Raw genomic sequence first — 24,831 nt, 5'->3', positions numbered from 1 at the left:
AAAGTGCTAACCACAGACTTCAAAATGGAACAGCTTGGTGGAAATGGAACTGCCTGTACTTTGATTTCCATACCTGAGTCTGTACGCTGGTACGAAATTGTCACCTTCTGGAGAGGGAGAGATTTAGTGAGGTGAGAATTTCACTAAAGACAGAGGTGGGGGTGGAACAGAGCCTTTTTTTTTTTAATTATTTTTTAAAGGTTTCTCCCTTTTAGCAACATAGCTTAGTTCCTGAGGGTTATTAATCTCATTATCTCATTCCTTTCAAAAGAAGAATAGATTTTAGCCCTTGGATTTTCTTAGTGTGGTTATTTTTTTCTCTGATGTTGTCAAGAACAGACCTGGAATTTAATATTTGTAAGAGTGAGCTGTGTTTTGCTGTGTGCCAGCTATTCTTTCTATCAAGAAATAGAGATGAAGACCTGTTTCTTTTTTTGTTTGTTTGTTTGAAGAAAGAGATAGCATCACTATACTGTTTTCTTTCTTTTTTTTTTTTTTTCCTGATTTGCATCAAAATCTCAGCAAACCTTTTTTTCAGGAGATTTTGTTTTGCTTCTTCCTCTCTCTTTCAAATCGCTGTCATGCAAATCCAAGTGTAAACATTTTTACATTTACAAACATTTTGTAGCACTCATAAAAACACGACTTTTTCAGCTTTATGCAACCACCTGCCTTTCCACATGGAAGGCTAAATTAATCTCTGCTTTGTATCTTGTGATGTCTCAGAGTCTATCATGAGTATATGCATGATGTGAAAGGTCTGTCAAAATAGAGAGCACTTTGGTCTAAAAAGGCTCCAAGCTTTCTACCTCTGGCATATTCTTCTGGCTCAGAGTGATACTTTAGTCAAGGCTGGCCATGCCCTGGCTTTTAATCTGGTGTCAGAAGGTTCCTGTTTCAAACTGTCACATTCTTCAGCATTTATTAGTCCCTTCTGGACACGTAATAATAAATTCATGCTTAGTTACCTATCTGAGGGTTTTTAGGCACCTCTTGCTATAGATTTAAAATTACTTAATTTCTAAAATTAATATCCAAATTTGAATATGAGAGTGATGTTTCCATGTGGTGATGCTAATTTTTAGCACAGGGTTGGCTGTTGTAGCCTGCAACTCTGCTGGCTACAGTGTCTGTTTGTTTAATCTGAAATATCAGTGTGGTAGTCTCCTAATGCTGTGGTGGCTGCTGCTGGAGCTGGGAATTTTGAAATGATCAGTTCGTCTGTCTCCAGGTTGGCAAAACTTTGTGAGACCTGCATGTGTGGGCAGTCCCAGATAGTGAAGTCCCAGCTTTGTTCTTAACATGGCTGTCCATAGAAGAATTGTTTTGCTTAATGGCTGTTTTTGTTTCATAATTAATCACAGTTAAAAAGTCACTATTTAATGATGAAAGAATGAAGAGTTTGAGGAAGAAATTCAGAAGCATGAAGTCCTTCTAAAAGCAAGTATCTGGATGTGCTTGTTAACAGCTGCAGTTTTAGACTGATTTCCAAATTCAGTATGTGTTACCTCAAAACATCTCATGCCTTTCTGCTACTTCAGGGAATACTCAAATTGCGAATCTGTAGATACTGATTTATAGGGAACGAATGCAGTGCATTTGTTATACAACCTTGGTGTCTCACACATCCATCTACAGAGAGAAAAGCAATTGACTTCTCATTTCCTATGTTTCACGTTCTTTTTATGAAGCAGAAAGAAGCTTGTGATGAACTGTTATAACATCTTGTTTAATGCATATATTAAATCATTATGCTGAAACTTTAGCCCAGTGAATGTTTCAAGAATGTTTAGCTACAAGTTGTGTTGGCACCAGTTGATAATTCTGTGACACAGAAATATTTTTGACCTCCATCATGGGCATAAGAAACTTTACCATTATTTTATCTTCCTGGGCTTTAAAAAAACAAACAAACACCACACACCACAACAACAACAACAAAACAGGTTCAATATTTGATTGGGAGCTTATCTATCTGAGCAAGACTACTAACTAATGAAAGTAAAATTAGATTGCTTTCCAGAGAGAGCTATTTCTACATGCAGGTATGCCTGTTCCTAGGCTTGCTCGTATTAGATTACTCGCTGGATAACTCTGCAAAACAAATTTGTCGAAGGTCAAGATGGGTGAGTGTGATTTACTGTAAATAGGGAGTGAAGGTGATTTATGCTGTCTGTTCTCTCCACGTGGCAGCTTGGGTCATGCCTGGTGACTCCAGTGCCTGTAATAGCTGGGGGCTGTGCTTGTCTTCTTTGCAGGATCATTTCTCCTGGTTTTATTTTCACATGTTTTCTCTGCAGGAGAGGCACAGAAGAAGAGATTTCTTAGTGAGTTAATATATTGCATGGACAGCTGAAATGAAATCCTTTGTGTAAAGCCTGTTTTGTTGTTATGCTCTTCCTGTTGCCCTGCCTTTGATACATTTAACACATCTCTGCCTTGCATGGGTCTGAGCAAGTGTAGATTCCATTTATGTTGTGGATCTAGTTATGTCCATGTACATCTTGGTGTCTCTAAGCATAGGTGTGCCACCTCCTTGGCATGAACCTAACCACCTGGCTGCAGGATGCCCTGCAGTGAAGTTGGTGGGGGATGTACCATTTATATGAGAAGTTGTTGACTATTTTAAATACTTAATAAACAAGAAGACTGCTGAGAAGGACAGTGTACACTTGAGATTAGGGCAGACATAGGAGAGCTAGGGATCCCTGTTTCCTCAGATCAAGAAGGGAAATGACTTTGAGTTTCCTCCACAGATGGCTGCGTCCACTGACCAGCCAACTGCAAAGGGTGGAACCAGGGCAGGTGTTGCAAATACAGCTGCAGTCTCTTGCTTGCTGCTGCTTTGGGATGGGATGAACTTAAAAGTGCCTCTTGGGTTGGGCTTGGCAGGGAAGGTTATGGTAATTCTCCATTTGGGAATTTCTCCAGCTGTAAAGGAAGAGGGCTCTGAGCAGCCAGGAGGCTATCCTGGTGGTTGAGCTAAACGAGGAAGGGGCTTCTCTTATTTCTCTGGATGTCACTAACTGTTTGCCTGTGTCTTTTATTGCTGACTACTGTTAATTATTTCTGTGCTGGAGCTCCATGTCAGTGGTTAATGCTTTCCTCTTTGGGTGGTTTCCAGTGACCTCTTTTAACAGTTATAGTTCATTTTCTTTTTCCTTTTCTTTGCCATTCATTCAGTAGTTCAAGATAATATACATATAATATATGTAGTGTGCGTGTGTATATACTTAATCAAGTGCTAGATAATTGTTAACATTTCAGAGTATTTATATGGCAGATAGAAATATACACCCCTGCCAGCAGGAAAGAAATTGATTGAGCTCATGCTGTGAAACAAATAAATAACTGGGGAGAATAATGTTAAAGCTTACTGGCGATAGTAATTGGGTCAAAGAATCCTTCTGTAGTGCATTAATCTGTTACCTTCTAAATAGAATTTAATATGAAAAAGTTTAAGAATATGAAACTTTAGACTCTTCTGCCAATATCCTATTCAAATGGGTAACAAAACCAACTGGATGTTAAAAAAATAATTTGGACAAATTTAATTCTAATAAAATTTATTCCAATAAAAAGAATCAATAGCACCCTGATAGTTAGAATACAAATAATTGTGGACTTCTGATGCAAGTAAGTGTTTAACTCTCTTTAAAATGTTTTGTAAGCATTAATGTTTTGTCTCTAGCTTTGTGATCTTCTAATTGCATTACACAGCTACATTAATATTAAATCATCATCCACTTTGAATAAACCATTTAATAGAGAAATAATTCTACTACATGAATGAAAATAAAAATTTCTTAGTTTTGGTTTTCAGAACCAAACAGTTAATTCTTGAATGATGTTAGCTATAGCTATTTTTGGCATATAGTCAAGAACAGTAACCTGAGTTGAGGAAATTAAAAAATTAAAGCATGAGTGTATAAATACCTAATTTGTCTTATTACCAGGTCTCTATATTATTCAAGTTATTTTCTGCTACTAACTATGATAAACTATCACTTGATTTATAAGAATAGCATTTATTTTATTCATAAAGTTATGTTCCATCTTATTAACTTAAATGTGATAGAAGTGATCTTATATGAGGAAAAAAAAATGAGGCTGACCAGGGCTGGAATCCATACTTCATTTTCCATTTTATTTACTGTGTTGTTATTTACGTTTACTAAAAACAGGAAAAAAAAAAAGTGATTCTACTCTGTAGACTGATAACTAATATTAATTCACACTTAGTGTTTTTGTTGACCTCAGTAGGTTTAAAGATGTGGCAAAGGATGTGTTTTAACCTTGCAAATCAAATTTGGCCATGGAATTCTATTCTATACTGTAGCATAAATTGAGAATTTATAACTCAAGATTACATGGATACTCTTTGGAAGTAGATGGGACCAGGGATTTTAATTTTGTTGGTGACTGACTGCAACCTGTCTCAGTCTTCCATTTTGACATGTTACAAAGTTGTAGAAACATCCTTTTTTTTTTTTTTTTTTTTTTTTTTTTCTTCAAAGTTAGCAGACAAACACACAAAAAAGATTTCTTAAATGGGAAGCTGCCATATGTTTGTTACTGGGTTTTGGGTTGAGCAGGTATGGTTGCTTACACAGGGTATCAGTGTGTGGACTTCACACCAGGACTAGTTAGAAACCCATAATGTGGGTCTTCTGCTAAGCTCCAGCTTGCACCAGTTTCTCCAGGAGGTCTCCAGGCTCCGCTTGGTCTGAAGGTGACCTGTAGGCTGGCAGCATGTTGGAGCCAGCTCAGAAAATCAGTGCTAGCCCTAGTCCTAGGGGACTGCTCCTGGGAGCCAATATTTTTTTAATTTTATTTTTAGTGTGCCTGTAATATGTGTCAAGAAAGCAATCCCAATTGTTATCAGTTTGTAAAGAAGATAAAAATGAAGGCAAAATAACCTTGCTGAGCTACTTGTACTACACAAAAACATCCAGTTCCCTTTGATGCACAGATGTTCAGAATAATTCTGCAATTCATTTTCAAGGAGGAAAAAAAGAGTCTAGCTCTTTTAAGGCTGCAGGTTTTCTCCCCTAACTGAAACTGTGAGGTATGTAGTGGTTGTCATTTTTAATAAGATGATGCTGAGTAAGAGTAAAATAAATGGAAAAAAATGACTCCTGTAAAACTTGCAATCATTTTATAACTAATGTGACAAAATGACATTTTTTCATTTCTGAAATGTTTTACAATAACCTTGTAAAATTTAGTGAAGTTAGAGTGTTAGAAAGATTAAACATATAATAAGGGAGAAGAGCCTTTCTAATAGCAACGCTTAGGGAGTGCTTAGTGGAAAAAAAGGTCTTCAACAGAAATATAAAATTAATGATAGAACATTTTGAGACACTGCAAAAGATGCAATTAAAAAATATACTGGTTTTCTAAAAATGAACACGGGCAATGAGTTTATTAGCTGTGGAAAACATACAGTGGAAAGGTAATATGAAATGACAAATACAAAAGCATGTTTTCCCCACTGATATTAAGCACTCAGATAACTAGCAGAAATCTGTAAGAGCCAAGGAGGAGCACTGCAGATAACATTGTAAGCCTAGCTCGGCCCTATCCCTGAAGACTTGTCGGGATAATGATATAGTTTAGGAAACTGCCTCAGGACATGTTAGGAAATGACAGGCACTCAGTTGTAAACTAAGCTGTTAGAAACTATTTTAAGCTGTCAAGCAGGAGAACACTTGGGAAACCACAGCTTTGTTAAGTGTGGCTAGTGTAGGGTAAGGAAAAGAAGTAGTGCTTCAGACAGGTGGAAGAGGAAAAGCTAATTGATTGGGACTTGAATTTAAAATATATCTATATTTCTGTAGGAAATGTGCATTGGCAGCCTCAGAATTATTGTGAAGTTTTCAACAGCCCTGTGATTTCATTTAAGATATTCCAGTTGGATTTGCTTTTCTTAGGAAATTATACTGGCCAAAATTGTCAGATAGCTGCGCTGTTTGTAGTATAAATCTAGGCACAGGGCAACTATTCATTTTTCCTTCCCTGCAAGCAGAAACCTGGAGTAGGTGTATGCAAAAAGTCCTTTTTTATGCGCTTGTTAATCGTTCTTGAAGCTTTTTACTGCTCTGAAAAACAGGGATGTGTTGAATTTATGATTGGCAGAAATCACAAATGGATGAAGGATAGTTTAATAAATATGTAATGTAGGGATGTTTGCTGTACATATAAATGAGAATCCTAATCAAAGGACATTGGGTGTGCTTCGTATGCACATAGTTCGTGGCCAACTGCTAAATAAAGAGAGAGGAAGCACTCTGGAAGCTGCCTTGGAGGGTGGAGAAATGATATTTAAAGGATGGCAGTGAGCTTGAAAACTAGCTCTTTTTAGGAAAGCAGTTAAAAGTAAAAGCTAACCCTCTTCCTGTGTCTGCTTCTCGTTACCCATATTGATTTTGTAACATGTTATGAATGACGTCTCTCCGCCAGACACATCAAAGTATCTAACCATTAATAGAAGAAAATACCAGTGATTCACGTACCAAGATTATTTAGTAGGAAAGTGTGCAAAAGTCCGCTTTTCAGAGTGAAAGAGCCAAACCCATTTAAAAAAGAAAAAAAAAAAAAGGGAAGGAAAAAGAAGGAAAACTACATCAGTTTCAGTGATCCCTGAAGTCTAACTTCTGAATATGCAAGCAGGTTGGATATTATGAAGAGCTGTCAATACTTCAGAGCTATGGATGCCAAAGCAATTATGTTTGCAAACCTTGAGATGCATCAGCCTAGTTTTTTACCTTCTGACTTGGGAGCAGGGAAGCAATTTGGCTCAATATTTAGGCAATTAATGTTGGAATTAACTCCAACTTGCGAATTTTAAGGAGTTTACAAAAACTACAGCCAGATATAAATGAACTCTATGGCTCTTTTGAAAGAATCACAGTTTCTGAGTTGGGCATTAACTTCAAATCAGCAAAACCAGTATTTTAAATGTGAGTGGAGATAACGTAGGGCTCTGATGTTGCTGTCCTTGCCTGAGCTTGGAGACATCACTAGGCACAAATTGCTGGATCTCCAGCCCTGATGTCTTACTGATAGCAACTGAACTCACAGCCTAGGGGCGAAGTGATTTACTGGGTTGAGGGAAGGTGAATTGGGAACTGGAAGTTTTCTGATCAAGATTCATTCTTCTTTCTGCCTATTCTTCCCCATAGGAAAGAAGCATCTCTCTACATGGTTTCTCCAATGATGACATGGGCTGTTTGAGTTAGTTTTGTAGGAACACCTCACCTGCTGGTCTCCTTTCCCCTTTGTAAAATGGGATCAGCTGCCATGGTGGGCTTGGACTGGATCTCAGTGGAGAGGGGAGGTGGCAAGGCATGACTGTGGGAAGGGATTTGTGTTCAGTCATGTCAGAATGGTGCTGGTATTTTATTGTGAGAAGGCAAATTAAGGTTTGAAATGGTTCAAGTCTCAATGGAAGACACATCAAAGCACAACAGACGACTTAAATGTAAGGTCAAGGTTTTGTTATTGCTGTATTTAGACAAACATGAGTTGCCACTTGTTCTGGTTTTACTGATAAGTGATGTGAATCGTGAGGTCATGGGAGGGAGTTTTGGTCAGCTCTCTAGTTAAAAATTGGCTTCACATTTTTTCCAGGATAGTGATGAATTGATGTCCAGGAACAATGAAAAAATAAGTACTGTGACATTGAAAATTGAATTCATTTGATGGATAGCTGCTTGCAGTCAGTTGCAGCAAGGAGCCCCCATATCATTACAGAAGATAAAGATCTGGTCTAAACAGTTTTTACTCTTTAAATTTTAGATTCTGTTATTTAAAAGATGCTTCCCTCCCATGCAGGTTTTTAAGTTGGAAACAGGTGAAGGCTCCATTTAATGCCTTCTCACCTAATACTTACTTTATGAATGACTGCATGGCAAGAGAAACCTTCAGCTAAGCCTGTTCAGGAGTTTTCAGTCAACATAGGCTGCCTTAGATGCCGTGCAGTAGAGTAGATGTTGAGTAGGTTAAGTAGAGGTTGACAGAAAGCAGCCTAATTCAAGTGTCATCTCTGATTTCCACTGAAATGGGAAAAGTGTAATTTGCACATACAAAGGCTGGGAGAGTAAAAGAGAGTTCACTTATTGACCACAGATGAATCCTCACACTTATTTTCCTCTTTGAGTATCCTATAGCACAACTAGCATCAGCCTAAGTGAAGTGTTTAAGATGGTCTGACTTTCATAATGGCACACACAGCAATTTTTTATTTTTTTTTGATTGTCTGCCTTGAGACACGTAGCCAAGATGGTCAGCATGTCCCTGGGGGAACCACAGAGAAGGTCACTGCTACAACAACATGCAGCAGCACTGGCAGGGTAACCCCATGAACTGCCTGCCATAGGGCACCTTAAATTGCCCAAAGCTTGGGAACGTGTTTTCCTAATGCCAGAAATGGGTATTTGTCTTGTGTACTTCCTAAAATTATAATCTTGATATGTAGGTTGAAGTTGTCTTATAATGTCTTGTAAAGTTTTTGAGCTTGTAAGTTCAATATTAATGTATTAGTGCTGAAGGCTTGGTAGGTAGGTCTGTGTCTAAGGAAGCAGACACAGCCTGGAGAAGAGAAGGCTCTGGGGAGATCTTAGAGCAGCCTTCTAGTACCTAAAGGGGGCCTACAGGAAAGCTGGGGAGGGACTCTGTGTCAGGGGGTGGAGTAATAGGACAAGGAGTAATAGCTTTGAACTAAAAGAGTGAAGATTTATATTAGATATAAGGAAGAAATTATTTACAATGAGGTTGGTGAGGCGCTGGCACAGTCTGCCCAGAGCAGCTGTGGATGCCCCATCCCTGGAGGTGTTCAAGGCCAGGCTGGATGGGGCTTTGGGCAACCTGGTCCGGTGGGAAGTGTGCCTGCCCATGGCAGGGGGTTGGAACTGGGTGATCTTTAGGGTCCCTTCCAACTCAAACCATTCCATGATTCTATGAAGTACATGGCGATTAGTTGCAGAGCTTACTACTATTAAATACATGCTTTATGGTTTATCTGTTTTGGAATTTAAATACAGATTTGCTAAAAATCATTTGAAATCCTTTATTTCTAATAGCCTTTTCTCTTTTTACCATTTAGACAAATGTGAGTGACTAATGTTTTCACAGCAAAGACTAGCCTATTGCTTTCAGACATATGTACTGCCTGGGGCAAGTGTGTTTTGTTTCATTTATATATATATATATATATATATATAAGAACTAAACTAGTGAGCCTCAAGTCTTATTTGCCTGCTGGCTCTCTCAGTTCAGGAGCTCATGAAATATGGTTGTGAATTGTTTGAATATGTATATATTTTGAATATGTAAGATCTTTCAGCATTGATCAACAAGGATGCAACTAGTATCATCACGTTTATTATCATCAGTTACACCAACTGGACAATCAGATCACTTGAGCTCAAGAAAGTCTTGCAGGAACCACTTTGCATTCTGACCATCTCTCACAGCTGGTTCCTGAGGTGACTTGAAATGGCAATGATCCTTACACAAAACACAGCAAAGATATTTCTGCTTTTCTAGTCAGCATTGCAAATCACTTAGCAGGAATTGGTGGAACATTTCAGAACAGAGAAGCCATTCGTAATTTTTGAGGGATGGAGGTTTACTCTGTTCAGGTTTAGTTTGTTTTAAGACACTATATAGCACTGGCAAAGGTGGAGACAATTGAACTTCTATTTATTTTTCTGGTTTTTCCATTATTGTAAGGCCAAAAGAAATCACAGGCTCTTGTGGCCAATGCGTTACTTCCTCGGTATTAGGGCTGTAAGTCCCTGGCAAACTGCTTACATGGATACGAAGTGATCTTTTAACATACCCAAATGAGTTGTTCTATTTAGTTGATTTTTTTTTCTTTTAATCTCATTAGAGGCTTTTTTGTTTGAAAGTGGGGCACACAGAGCTTAAAATAAGCCAGGTGTTGATACTAGGCTTGGACTTTAGATAGCTGGAAGCTAACATGTTTGAGTTTTGAAAGGATGGAGAAAATTTCAGAGAAATGGTGAGTAGAGTTTTAGAGAGAAGTACTTGGAAATGTGAAAAAATTTGGTCCAGTTTTAAAGGGAGTTAATATATAAAAATTCTGAACCAAAGTGTTACACATGATGATTAATGTATAGAACAAGCTGTCAATATTAGCAAAAGGAATGTATGGCTACAAGTAAATTAGCCATAATTTTTGCAGTATATAATTATACTTTTCTGATGGATCAAGAGAGTAGTTTGATTTATTTTTTTCTTTCCAATTTCAAAATAATGGAAGTTTGATTTTTGTGTCTGTGTGGTCTCTGGTGATTTAAGGTTTGATTCCCATTTCTTCCAGGCACTTCCATAACCTTGGGAAAGTCATTTCATCAGTTTGTGATTTTGGTTCCTCACTGAATTCAAAAGGGTAGTAACGTGAAACCTGCCTGTGATACACTATTCTGTTTATGTACGTTTTACCTGTAGATACTTCTACCAGAATATAAATTAATTATGCAACAGAAAAATGAAAGTCGTTTCTGGCAAAGAATACTTAGTGAAGAATAATCAATTTGAATCTCACAGTTTTATATGATGATACATAATGGTATAAGTAACCTGACTGCATTTTTGAGAAATAGTTATGTGGATAGTACAGGAGGTGTTGAGCTTTATTGTTTGATTAGAAGATTTTTGACTAATCCTTATCATTGATGATAGAAGTTCTATCTAGAATTTGTCAGTGCTGCATGCAAAATGTAGCCTATAATAAATTTTGATGTTAGAGTTCATTCCAAAATATCTGCGATCCACCAGCCTATAAGCTTATAAAAACATAATTAATTTTAGTTAAGGAATGTGCAGAATTTTCCTTGGTAATATTTGGCTTTACACAGCGAGTGGGCAAATATTCCTCGGAAATCTGAGAGACTGTGATGTGAAGCAACAAAAAGCAACGTACTGAATACAGTTACATACAGAGGTATTAATAATGCATGCAAATCACTTGCTATTTTCCAAATGCTTAATTCCTTTCCTGTCTACAAGGACGGAGGGAACAGAGATATACAGTGTAGGCAGGAGTATGCAGTGGATGATTGTAGGACCCTGCTCTGAGTAGAACTGCACGAATGATGGATTTTGCCAAGTCTGGATTTGTGGATGGTTCTCTTGCATACTAGAAATCTATGTTACAGAAGAAAAGGGGATTGCCTTTACATACCTGGGTATAGCTGTGTGGATTTTCAGGAGCACAGAAATACATACAAAAACACACATAGGTGCATGTGGCCCTGCTACCCTCCAAAAATTCCCTTTGACCCTCAGAAGTGAGATGTGTTATATGTCAAAGAGACACAGTAGGAAGTCACAGACCAGGGAAAGGAGAGCTGATAGGGCCTAGTTTGTCAGTATTATCTGAATTGCTGTTAATCCCCCTACACACTGCAACACAGTGATCATCAGCAGTGATTTCCACTGTAGGTGGCAAGGTAGGAACTGAATTTACCTCTTTAGTTTCTGTACCCAAAGAAAGTATTGTCGAGTTAAAAGCCGTCTTCACAATTGTTTTTAAACAACTGACTTATACTAATTAAAGTCTGTATTTGGCCAAACCTGGTTATAAACAATTCGTGAAGATCACGAGATGGTGTTGTTTTTGTTTGTTTTGTTTTTGTTTGTGGTTGTTGTTGTTTGATTTTTATTTTATTTTTTTTTCCCTAAAGGAGTCATGGGCATGGAGTCCTTGTAAGGAATTTTCTAACTGTCTTTATAAACTGCTTCTAATCTAAGATTAAATTTTCTTGATGTAATGGTGTGAATAAGTATAGTTCTTATGGCTGTTTCAGGAAAAAGTTGTCATAAAACAGCTGTGCATTAACCGGGCATGTTTAAGGCCTACAGGAGGCTAAATGCCTGGAGAGAAAGGTTTCTGTGTTATATATTCATGATGTTTTATTTACATCTGTGTAACAAAAAAAAACAAATCACGCACTGTATGTTTTCTGATCATATGTATTATTTTAAAATATATACAAACTTGTTGCCACAACAAAAGCCCATGACCTGTCTTTAATTTCCTGGCATACCCTTCAAGGCACAAACCAGTTTGGCAAAGGGGCTGGGTTGCAGTCTCTGGAAGTTGCTACATCCCAGTGAGGCAAGGAGGAGTGTCTCTGATTTCTTTCCTAATGTGCCTGCACATACTTCATCCTGGTGTTGTTTTCTCCCTTTTTGAGTTCAGGCTGAAAAGAACTGTGGAGTTTCCCACAGGATCTCTCCTAGGATATCCCTGGTGAAAACACCTCCAAAATTATGGTAAGTGCACGGCAAAATTGAGCATGTTCATGGTTAAGGTTATTTTTTATCTTGGGAAATGTCAGTGGCAGTTGGTAGCAGTCTGGGGCGATTAGGTGCTGTTCTCAGCAGAAGGTGGAGAGCCTGTGGAGTCACCCTCTTTGGAGGTATTCAAAAGCTGCCTTCACATGGTGCTGGGCAACCTGCTCTGGGTGGCCCTGCTTGAGCAGGGGCTGGACCAGATGGACCCAGAGGTCCCTTCCAACTTCAGCTATTCTGTGTTTTAGTGTGGTGGCATGAAGATGTTTAGTGTATGCTCTAAGCAGTTATTGGGCTACAAAACTACTGAGAGCTCCTCTTATTTCCTACAAATGCTTTAGGCAGTAGTGATGTGCAGAGGGGGAGGCTAATATTGCCAGAGAAAGGTGCAGCGTTACACCAGCCTCCAGCAGTCTGAGAATAGAAAGTTTCTCCTAGCTTACTTAAAATACAGGAGGAGTTGTACAGAGAAATCAGTTCAGTCTGTCCTTTTTAAATCAGTAGAGATTTAGAGATTTATGTGCACCAGAGCTGTTGTTGCTACAATATAAATACCTGAAGAATAATGGCTTTGTGGCAAGAAGGAGCTGCAGTATTCAGATTATTCCTTCTGTTGGTAACTTCCAAGGTTTCAAGCTAGCAGAGCTCAGGGTTTTGAGCTAGCAGAGCTCAGCATTTCAAGCCGGAGGAGCTGAGTGACTGCCGGGCCTGTGGCACAGGTTTGGGATGGCAATACCCAGGGCTAGCTTGGGATGAACTCTGCACCAGTGCTGGTGGGCGGCGAATGTTTTTGAGTCTGTGGGTGTTACTTTTGGCAGGTCTTCTGTCTGGAGTGGTTCTGAATTTGGCTTATTGTATTCTAAAAAAAAACATTTGGAGTACTTGAGCAGAATAATGTTTCGTATACTGTTCTGAAGGAGTTTGATGGAAAGGACCGCCAGACTTCCCTCTGCAAATGGATAATCATAATGTTTCCAGATGGCTTAGGTGATTTTGCCTCAGCAAGAGGCAGGAAACTAGGAATAATCTAAGGCAAAGGTAGGCAATATGCTTTGTGTTTGTTCTAACAGGGGATTTGTTGAAGTAGGAGACAGCAAGCCAAAGGTGGTAATAGAGCTGCCTGACAAACAGCATGGCATACTTCTTAGTATTGCCACAGGAACAGCTTTGGAAAAACTTATGGTTAGTTTTTTTAGCACTGATATTTTTTCTTCTGGAAAATGCCATTTGGTCAAAACTATGTTTTCCCTGCTGGAAAAACGAGATTTCAGCTCTGGATTTTTTTTTCTGTGTGGGTGGGAGAACAGTGAGGAGGGAGAGAGAAGCATGTCCTACTACAGGGAAAGTGTCAGTTCCAAGTAGGTAAGTTTCTGTTTTTGCATTGACTTTTTTATTTTGTGTGTGTGTGCACTGAAGCCAAAATCACTTGAAATAAACACTTCAGTTTTACCATACACAATGCTTTAATTTACTTGAAATCCATTTTAGTTGTTCTAATTTTGCCTCAAGGAAAATAATTCTGTTGATATTCAATTGGAATTATTTGGCTAAAAATAAATAAATAAATAAAAATAGCCGACACTCACAAAAGTGGAATTTTCCACTGAGATGAATCTTAGTTCCAGCAAGTCTTTAATCTGATGTATATTGTTCAGGTGTTGAAATAATTAAGTGGATGGTTGCTTCATGTATTTAGTTTTATCAGGCTATCCAAGTGGTACAGACTACAATAGCATTACATTATATTCTAATAGGGTAGTAATTATCCTGTTGTATTTATTCTGGACCCCACCTGGGATGGGCATGTCAAAATTTTCCGTATCACTATAATCTCATACTTAAGTTCATAAAGTCCCACCCTTCTGGGATTTTGTCATGTGGACATATGCTACTTGATTAACCTTGTTAATTTAAAAGTTCATGATACCTAGTGAAGACCTTGAAATTGTGCATCACTGCAGCATCAACTGAACATCACCCACTCTTAGAAGGACGTATACTCACTAGTCTTATTTTGTAGGTACTGCCTCTGTCCAGTACTTTATGTGGTGAATACCTTTAATGGGTCAAGATTCATAATGCTGAGAGGTGCACTTCATCTGTCACAGCAAGTCCAAACGATAGTTACTTTGGATGACTTAACTCTTGGAAACCCTATCAGGTACCTTCCTAGGACACAGCAATGTTCAGACTGCCCTGAGGGTGTCTACAGAAGCAGGCCTTGCTTTCACCAGGGTGGATTAAGTTTTCCACAAAACTCTCCAAATTGCTGTGTGTGCACAATTCTTGTGGTGATTTTTTTTTTTTTCGGTGGTGGTGGTTTACTTTTGTTGTTTTGTTTTGGTGTTAGTTTTTCCCTTTCGTCTTTGGCAGCTTTCTTTTTTTTGGCATACTGCATTCCAGGCCTTGGTAAAACTGTGTGCCTTACATTTTAATACCACAATGTCAGATATGGGACCATGCAGGTTTGATAGGAACTTGCTGAAACAGTTACAAAATGGAAATTAGAAAAATAGATGCCTGGACTCTTAGGTATGATTCTTGTGCTGTTGCCTCTCATTTCCTGCTGAAGAATGCTGAGAGGCTGATAGCCATAGAATCATTAAGATTGGAAAAGGCCTCCAAGGTCATCTGGCCCAACCATCCCCCTACCACCAATATCACCCACAAGACCATGTCCCTAAGCACCACGTCCAACCTTTCCTTGAACACTCCCAGGGACAGTGACTCCACCACTTCCCTGGGCAACCCGTTCCAATGCCTGACTGCTCTTTCTGAGAAGAAATGTCTTAATTTCCAACCTGAACCTGCCCTGGAGCAACGTGATGCCATTCCCTCTAGTCCTATCACTAGTTATCTGTGAGAAGAGGCAGATCCCCAGCTCCCCACACCTTCCTTTCAGGCAATTGTAGAGAGCAATAAGGTCTCCTCTGAGCCTTCTCTTCCCCAGACTAAACAACCCCAGTTCCCTCAGCCACTCCTCACAGGACTTGTGTTCCAGGCCCTTCACCAGTTTCATAGCCCTTCTCTGGACACGCCTCAGGGCCTCAATGTCTTCTTGTGTGGGACCCAAATCTGAATACAGTGTTTGAGTTGCAGCTTCACCAGAGCTGAGTACAGGGGGATGATTGCCTCCCTGGTCCTGTTGGCTACACTACTCGTGGTATAAGCCAGGACCAGGATGCTGTTGACCTTCTTGGCCACCTGGCACACATGTGCCATGAGGCACACACCAGATAAAGGAACACCCAGGACTGGAAAAGAGTTGTGGAAACATAAATGTCTGGTATTATAAAAGAGGCCAGAAATACCTTTTTTTTTTTTTTTTTTTTTTTTTTTTTTTTTTTTTTCCCAGGCCTAACAATTGCAAATTGCATTTGGAACCGAGCTTGCTGCTGAAGTGTGGAATTTGTCCAATGTGGGATTGAGCAATGCATTGTTGTGTTGAGAACAGCACTTTAGAAACTGAAGTGCTTTGCCAGTGGATCAGAGGGGAATTCTGAAATGTAGAGGACAATTCTAAGGTCAGAGCTTGTGCTGTGCTAAGCATATTTGACAAAAACATCAGCAGCTGAAACTGAGGGTCTTCAGTGTTTTGTGGAAGGGTCTGAAACTGGCTGTCTCTTTTTGGAGTCAGCATAACTCTCTCTCTCTCTCTCTCTTTCTCTCTGTCTCTCTCTCTCATAACAAAACATTTCAGAGTTCTTAAAATTCATGCTAGTAACTCAATAGTCTTAAGCCAAACCATTATGCTTTCAAGTCAGTGTGTAAGTATAAAAGTGTAATGATAGTCTTGTCAAATGATATTGAGGCAAAAACCTTCAAACCTCTTCTGAAGTGGTAATCGTGCTGATGGGTGGGCAGAAGTTACGTCCTTAAATGGTGTTGCTGTTCATATCTGAATTTTTGCCAAAGAAAATTTTCTAAATAAGCTTGGCTCCCTGAAACTAGTTGTAGGCTGTGTTTGCATCTGGACGTATCTGGATAAAAAAGCTTGCAGTGTAGTCTTGTTGTATTTGAAACATCATCCCTCAAAAATTATTGGGCATTTCTAGACGTTGGGCTTTATTCTTTTTGCCTTGTACAATCAAAGTTTGTTTGTGCACCTACAGATTCTTCCCTATCTCTACCAATTGCTTTTCTCGTCTTACTTGCTTCCTCATTCTTCTCAATCATTGCTGCTTCCACACTCATTTTCTTTCCACCCTTTGCTACTTTTTCCATTAGCTCCCAGTCATATGGCTACTTAAGCCAACATCAAGATAATGTTGCGCTCTACTCCTTTCAGCTTAGTGATAACCTTGTCTGTCTCCTGCTGTTGCCTCTCTTCCTTTGAGCCTTCGTACAATGTAGACCGATCTTAAATCCGGGATGGCCAGAGCATGGTATCTGGGAACCTCAGCTGCTGTGTGGGGGCAGCATCCAGGCATAGAACAGGCAGCAGTTGTGCTGCTGGAGCATACTCCTCCTGTGCAGGCTACAGTTGACTGGTTTTTCCATCATTCCCCCAGGATTTGGCCTTACAATATCATGCTTTTAACTACTTGCTCTAATTATGTTAAAATGCTCATAGGTAACGCGTTAATGAACATTAGTAGATTTTCCCCTCCTCTAAATGTTTCCCATTTTCACTTAAAGTTGATTATTCACAAACACCTGAGGAGAGGCACTAATATGTTCTGAATTGGTGCAGCACATGATACTGATGTTCTTCACTTCCACTTGGCTGTTGATGAATCCTGTTTTCAGTCTGGCCTGCATGTTTTTATTTGTCATTGTGTTTCTCTGTCCGTTAGCCAGTTTGATACTGTCAATTCTGAGCAGCAATTTGCTGAGCTTTAAATAACCCAAATTTTGAACTCGCTGACCGGTATTATTAAATAGTGACAGGATTAGTCAAGGAGAAAGGGGGGGGGGGGGGGGGGGGGGGGAAGGTTCTTGACGAACTGACCTAATGCAATTGAATGGACTAAAATTGGCCTTGTCATTCTTCCTCTTGCTTTTAGGAATCTCAAGGTAATTATAATTGGCAAAGCCAGTCATGCTATATCTCAAAAAAGCTGAAGTTATAATGCAGTTTTCTTCTGATGATTTGCCTTTACCTCTGAATTTATATAAATAAAATAGTAAGAAAGTTAACAGTTGCTTTATCTTACGGTGTACACATCACATAAACAATGTACCAGTGGTAAATTAAAGGCAAATATCCAAGCAGAATAAAATAATAATAAGAAGAAAGTGGACTAGAGAGCAAATGCAGCTGATGCTAAGGAAGGCTGAGTCTAGTCCCACTTCTGGTGGTTTGGTTAGTTAGAAGCCATGGTTATGTTCCACATGAACTGCAACTTCGTATATGTGTTTTGCATTTATTAACTATGTTATGAAGATGATACAGACAGAGATGAAACTGTTATGGAGGATTTGGGATGGAACAAGCATGCTAATGAGCCTATGCAAAAATGCATCTATTAGCCAGATGGTGAGTTACACTGGCATCAGCTTCTGTTTACCATCTGTTTAACACTCAGAAAGAGGAAGAAAAGGAGCTAGAAGTGGTGTAGAGGAACAGCAAACAGTAACAGTATAGTAACCTTCACAATCTGTCCTGAATGCTGTTTCTCTCAAGTAGTTAGAGTGAAACACCTGTTTCTTGCATCTGGTACTGGACACCAAACTACTGAGAACTCTAAGTTTATCAAATGCTTAGTTCTCCCCTGCATTCTCCAACCCCAGCATTCCCTGAAAAAAAAAAAAAAAAAAAAAGACCGGTAGCCCCTCATAGTGAGAAAAATACTTTAAAAAGTTCAAAGCAATTTACAATTAAAGTAAAAAACAAACAAAAACCACACGCTTTAAACTGTTAAAAAAATGATTATCACTGGGAGGAAAAAGAAAAAGGTCCTGAATTTAGAGAGAGAAGGACTTAAGGTCAGGACAGTCCAGTAACCTCATTAAAATGCTCATTTAAATGCAGTTTGCAGTCTAAACTTATCAAACTATAGAGTGACAAAGTCAGGGAAAATAATAGCCCAATGTTGTATTGATAGAGGTCAATATTTTAGGCTAAAAGTGGAAAATTCTGAGTTGATTAACAGTGTCCTTATGCAAAGGCAATTTAATCTTAAATTTGATTTTTGCTTGCTCACTAGAGGGTAGCAGAGAGATTGAGTGAGAGCATTTTAGCACAGCTTGTGCTCAGTAGAAATGAGTACACTTGCTAGCGTCTGCATTCTTAGACAAATTTGGTGCCCTTCAAGCTCCTTGGTATACCAGACAGCCTGTGTTTGATGCTGAGTGTAAACCAGCGCTGTAAAACTCAAGAGCATCCTTAATGCAGTTTGATACAATTCTAAATCATTCATGGTTTTAGCATTGTTAACAATTGAATGAGAATATATATATATATATATTAGCTTATAAATAAAAACATTTTCAGGATGCACAAATTTTGCAGGAAGCACATTTCCAGTTTGACGATATTGTGCATGGGAGACACTTTCCAATGTAAGAACAGACCAGGTTAAAACAAGACCTTGACCTTGGAGGGGTACTGCTGTTCTAGGCTGTGCTGGTATACATTCTGCTGCAGTAAACACCCGTAGCCCAAAATCTCTTTAACTACTCCAATGAAAGAAGCTGTTACACTGTGCTCAGTTGCCTGCCTGGTTAGCACACCCTTTGCAGGTTTGGAAGGCATGCTGGCACAGAGCAGGGACTAGGAAGCCCCCCAAAAGAAGTGCTAGGCTTTCCTGAACTGAAGCCTGTATCTCAGCATGACCAGAGATCTCTGTGCAATATGCTACATGGGAAAATTACAAAATATTACAATGTTTACATTTTTTCTTTTACAAAATTCTCATTGTTCATCATTGTTTTCCAGTATATCCCTATTTCATGCATTGTCTAGCCTTTCTGCTTTTTCCTTTCTAGGTCTTATTTTTCCTTCCTTTTGAATCTTCTTGCATCTTATCTGTTTTAATCTTCCAGTAATAGAGACTTTGTGGCATGTTAAACATTACTGCCTCAAAATTCAACAGATTTCAGCGTGAGTTACTTCTATCCTTTCCAAGGTACAGCTCTCCAAAGGAATATCACGAGAAGAGCTTCAGAAAGCTGCGCTGAAGTGTGGCCATACCATACTCCTATGGTATTAACAGGGAAGCCAAAAATGTTACCCCTGTAAAAGAGGGTTCATTCTTGTGTGAGCCCTCCATGGCAAATGGGATGGAGGGGTGTCCTGTTAGGTGTTGCCCAGCTCAATGTTCCTCCTGTCAAATGGCTTCTGTGGAAAAAATATTTGGGAATCCTTTGAGTGGATCATCTCTTGCCATTAAAACCTTTCTCATTTTTACCTCACTTCTTGTCTGAATTCCAGAAAAAGACTGAAAGCCGCAGAGGGGATTCATAAATGTGCTCCTTATTAAATATTATGAGAAACAAAAAAGGAAGCATGTTGATGTAGAGAACCGTCCTCCTTGTTTTGCTGATTCAGATGTTTCATGATTAAACATTTCGAAAACAAAACTGAAATATAAACTCACTTTGTACCCTGTATAAGAAATTAAATATGGTCCTTTTCATCAAATTGAATTACCACATCAGTCTTCAAAGACTTGGGAGGCTTTGGAAACTTCATGTTGCAGCACAGCAGACAGATGTCCTGTCTACGGTTGAAGCTTTATTGTGTTTCACTTGTGTGATGGATCATGTCTCTGCTGTTCTTTTATCTCTGTTATAGAAGACATTTTGGACTTTGATTCATACCGGGAGTGTAAATAATGCAATTGGTTCTGATATGCTCCAGTGAGAGTGAGCCATCAGATGAGCGAAGGCCAGATAATATCTCATCTACCTGAAATATAGATTGGAATTTGCTACAAAACCAGCTATATTGCCTATCTTCAATGAATTTCTTATGCATTTTTTATGAATTCTTTTAAAGCATCCTTTTAAAACAAATTTCTAAAAAATTATGAAATTAATATAGAGAGATTTACAGCTAGATATTCATCCCTCCTCTGAAGCTGCTCAGGAAACTGAGATTTGGATAGCAGTTCAGAGACCGTCATTCCACCACAGCAGTACTTAGCTCAGTCTTCAGAAACTACTTACTCTTCTTTCCTTCATCACAAGAGGCTCACATCTGTTTTTCCCCCTTGCTTTAAGTCTGTGACTTTCGACTCCTCCTCCTCTTCCCCTCCAGTCTGCAGATTCCTGTACAGCAAATGTACGCCAGCCTGCCAGTGTGCTCACTTGTCTTCGCCAGGGGTGAGAGGAGCCTACTACTCTCTGTTAGCATACTTGTGCAAAGACTTTAAAAAGCACTTCAAAAACACACTTTCAAAACAGTGTGTCACGAAGCGTGGGGAATGTAAACACCCGTGATGCATAGGTAATAAGTGCTGCCCTAGAACATGCTCATCACGAATAGGGTAGGTTTAAGACTTTCCAAGTCCCTATCTCCACAGTCAAGTGTAATATTCCAGTTAAAAATAACTGTTTTGAAGTCCACATTTGTCCAGGATCCTGCTAGCAGCTATACATTGTGTTTGTTAAAAGTACAAAACCCCAATACCCTCTGCCCCAAAACAACATGAACACCAGCCTATCTCAGTCTTAGGACTTTGATATTTCTGTCATTTTGGTCTTAAGGTCTCTAGCAATTTGGGAAACTGGTGTTTGTAAACCTACCTTCTGTCTCTGGTATTGTTATATGGTCTTTTCCCCTGTGTCTTCACCCTGTGTTTTTTGTTCAGAATTTTTTAAAATATAAGCACCAAACTGCTGTGTTTTGGGTCCTGCCATCTGGTTCATAAACCCTTAAGTGGGTTGAAACAACGTCCCTTTCTTTTGGCTTCTCAAGCTGCTTTTCTACACAGAAGTGATGTCTCCATACTTTAAGGATGTCTTTCCAACGGAAAACCGGCGTTGCCAATATCATGCACAGGACGATGCATTATTGTAGGCACAAAGGTGACATTAGCACCACTGGACACCAATGTTTTGTGTCAAGCTACTCCTGTGGTTTGGGATCCTGCTTTCCCCAGTGCTAGCCTTCGGCGAGGCTGATAGCCTTTCTCCTGATGTTTCCAACAGATGTTCTCTCAGTATGGGGGGAAGAAGGCCTCACCTTCATAACCAAAGTGCAGCTCACCTGGATACACAGATGAATCTACAGTATTAAATGGCAACATCAAATCTTCTATCAGCAACAAAATAGAAATGTAGGGATTTCTTATCCCTGCTTATCTATCTCATCTGCTTTTTTCTTTAGCATTCCTGATTATCTATCTCATCTGCTTTTTTCTTTAGCCTTCTTTTTTATTAGTCAATGTACACTTTTTTTTTTTTTTTTTTTGTGTGTGAGCTTGTCTATTTATGCTTAGAAGATGACAATCATTTTATTGACACTATCAAATCATAAGTGTGAGTAATGTGTTTCAATGCGTATAGCATATGTGTATCAATATTTAAGAATTTTACGAGTTTTCTTATATGGTATTTATAACCCCCCAGAGTATTTTGCATGTATTCAGGCCGCTTCAGTTCATGTGCTTCATCTAATTAAACTGGACTGTTGATGTTGTGTTTCTTTTTTTCTTTTTTTTTTTTTTTTTTTTAAACACATCAACCTTGATGGCCTCTCATTAATAAATAACTTGTTAAATGATAAATTCCTGTGAGCATGGACTTATTATTCAAGAAGGTAGTGAAAATAATAGCTGGGAAGGCACAGAGTCATCTACAAATTTAGTTTATGTAAAGATAGCCTAGATTATGGAAAGTATGCAAAACCATGCAGGGTTATAAATGGCAAATGTGTGTGCATATGCATGTCATTTCCACAAGCTATTCAACCAATTTTTGCTCAGTGCCAAACCTTGCAACTTTGTTATTTCCACCTCACAGTGTTTGACACTGCAGACATATGTTAAATACGTGGGCCTGCAGCTGTCCCTGGTTTGTTCTATAGAAATGTCTTTACCTTCCCCTCTCCCCAGAGCGCTGGTAACTGCTGCTGACTTTGTGCCAGTGCAAGGGCACTGTCTGGGTAACGGCAGCCCTCCTTTCCCTCCGTATTTTCGTACCCCTTTGAAATTGTCTTCTGGAAAGCTCCTCCACGGCAAGGTACAAGCTGCATTAGTTTGTAAGGAAGAAGAAAAGACAATCTTAGACAAACAAACCTCTTTATCACTTACAGCATTATTCATTGGTAGTATAATAAGCATTTTTGTTTCTTTTTTTTGTTTTTTTTTTTTTTTTGTTTTTTTTTTTTTTTTTTCTCTCTGGGATTTTGTGTATTTACTTTGCATAGGTAGGACCTTTTGTAAATTGTTTAATACATAGGCACGCGTGTATGCGGCCGTGTCTGTGCAGTCTCATGCCTGAAGTACATGTCAGCACTCAAGCTTGCTGTGAGTTCCCTCTATTTAGATTCCTTGTTACTCAGTCCCAGCGTAACCTTATTAAAAATTGCCCAAAGCACTGCACTTCAAAAGAGAAACATTGCATTGCTTTAGGTGAATATAGGCATCCCCTGAATACAGGCATCCTAGGAAAACTAGGATTGTACTTGGTGCATGTGCATCTACACAGCATCTAGAAACTTAGTTTGGACACTTGACTGATGTCAGTAGTAATGGGTTGTTTCAATTTTTAGTCTTTGTGCATTATAGTAATAAAAAACTGCAGATATTGTGATCCGTGAGTGCCTTTATCATTCTCCATTAAGGCCCTTTTCTGTCTCTCCCCTGCTTATGTTTTTGGTTAAGAAGAAATGTGGGTTTTAAAGCTCGTAAGCGGCTGATTTCACATAGACCACATAAATGAGAGTTATGAAAGCACAGCGTGCTCGGTGCGGGTAGGGCTATGCTGACCTTGCCTCCCTGAGGACCAGGAGCATTTTGGCTGCCATTCCACACTCTTTCATTTTTATTGGATATTTGGAATATCTTCATTGAGAAGTTACGGGCCTTTGTTGCAGATTTTAAGGGTATGACCTATAAGATATGGAGGCAGCATGGATTGTCCGCAGGGTGCCTGAAGGTTTAATACTTTAAAATGTTTAATATATTCCCACTGTCAGGAATGCCCAGAGAAGGGAGCACAGGGGAAGCTACCCTCCCCAGCAGAGCTTTCTTTGCAGCAATGGAAGCCCTTATTCAATGGGATGAGAGACTATTTCTACTGCTTTAGCATTTTTTTTTTTAATCTCCCTCATACTTGTGGATGAGGAAGTGTATTTTGCACATTGCAAGCATCGACTTTCTCAGTAGGAAAAAAAACACCACGGTGTCATATGAAGCCCTACAGTGGGCTCCAATCCCTGGGGCTAGCTCAGGAAAGTCCCCTTTATATCTAAAGGGAAACGGGGTGTTTCCGTGAAGCCTCGCCTGCTTTGTCTCAGTCAGGCATGTACAAATGCAGGATTAGGGGATGCAGTTGAAGTTGCACAATAGTTTGTTGGTGCATAACTTGTGTCTGTTGACCCCATGGCCATTGCCGGCATGCTAATGCCCAGACAGATGGAGTCAGCAGTCACTTTCACTGCTTCTGCTTCGTAAGAACAGGCAGGGGAATAAAGCCAATGTCCGGGGGAGATTAAGGCTACTCGCACCAAAGTATTCATTTGTCAAGTCCTCATGGTGGTGGTGGAAACTGTAGGGGAACTGGTTTTTACAAAGTTACTCATTTTCTTTTGCCGAGGAAGAAGGCAAATTGCAATCTCAGGAACTTGGCGTCTCACTGGATGGTTTCTCATGCTTATAGGAGACTGACTGATTAGTAGGTGATGTGGGCAGTGAGAGCTTTCCGGCTCACCTACTGTCTGCTGAAGTGCTGACACGTGAGTACGCAATGTGCATGGCTTCCTTGTCCGATTTACATTTCGGTGATAATTTGTTTGGGTATCTCAGGGTAGAGCTAAATATGTTAATGATTTTCATTTTTCCTGAGGATTTTGGAATCTGGCCCTCATTTATCTTAATGATTTGTCTAACCTCCAGTAAGGTTTTGAACAACTGTGTAGGTTAAGGAAGCCTCAAGAGAAGCAAGGTGGTTAACTTCATCGAAACTTAGTGGAGTTTGGACACATGAGTTATTTATGATCTTTTGAAAGCCTAATTGGTAGTACTACTGCTTGTTTTTCTGTTTTCCAAAGAAGCACAAAGCAGTGCTCGTAAGTTTTAAGTACTTATTATTTTTTTTTTTTTTGTTCAGGACTCTGTAGTGCTTGTGTCTCTTGGGTTATGTTAGTGCTGCATGCTCCGACTGCTCCACTGCAAGAAAGAAACTGCTTAATAATGTTAATTCACTGTTTTGATCGGAAATCTTTGTTGTTGCTTCCAAGTAAGAAGGAGCGCCTTCCCGTGTTTCCTTGTAGTGCTCTTGTAGCATTACAGGCTGGCTTTGTTCTTTTCTGTTCTCGCCAGGGAACTACCCTAGTTTCAACAGCTCGGCCGACTGCTTGCCAAGCTGCCTCCTCCAGCACCGCAGACCAGCTTTGAG

The 24,831-nt window shown here is 39.3% G+C and overlaps 1 protein-coding gene across 5 annotated transcripts in view; it reads left to right on the top strand.

Annotated features, from left to right (window-relative positions):
* Positions 1 to 24,831, top strand: part of KIAA1217 (KIAA1217 ortholog) — a 363,381-nt gene that overhangs the window by 53,662 nt on the left and 284,888 nt on the right. The window contains exon 1 of one of the 5 annotated variants that reach the window (XM_066991600.1): positions 2,309 to 2,327. The exons of 2 other annotated variants lie outside the window; for them this stretch is intronic. The gene's annotated coding sequence lies outside the window, so the exon portion shown is untranslated. Of the gene's footprint in view, positions 1 to 2,308; positions 2,328 to 12,284; positions 12,307 to 24,016; positions 24,170 to 24,831 lie in introns of those variants that run through there. 2 more of the 5 variants (XM_066991595.1, XM_066991596.1) reach the window with 2 other exon arrangements.

This window comes from Anser cygnoides, chromosome 2, assembly GCF_040182565.1.
Source record: "Anser cygnoides isolate HZ-2024a breed goose chromosome 2, Taihu_goose_T2T_genome, whole genome shotgun sequence".
Classification (NCBI taxonomy): domain Eukaryota; kingdom Metazoa; phylum Chordata; class Aves; order Anseriformes; family Anatidae; genus Anser; species Anser cygnoides.
Note: the sequence above shows the minus strand (reverse complement) of the source record. Positions and strands in the feature narration are given on the sequence as shown.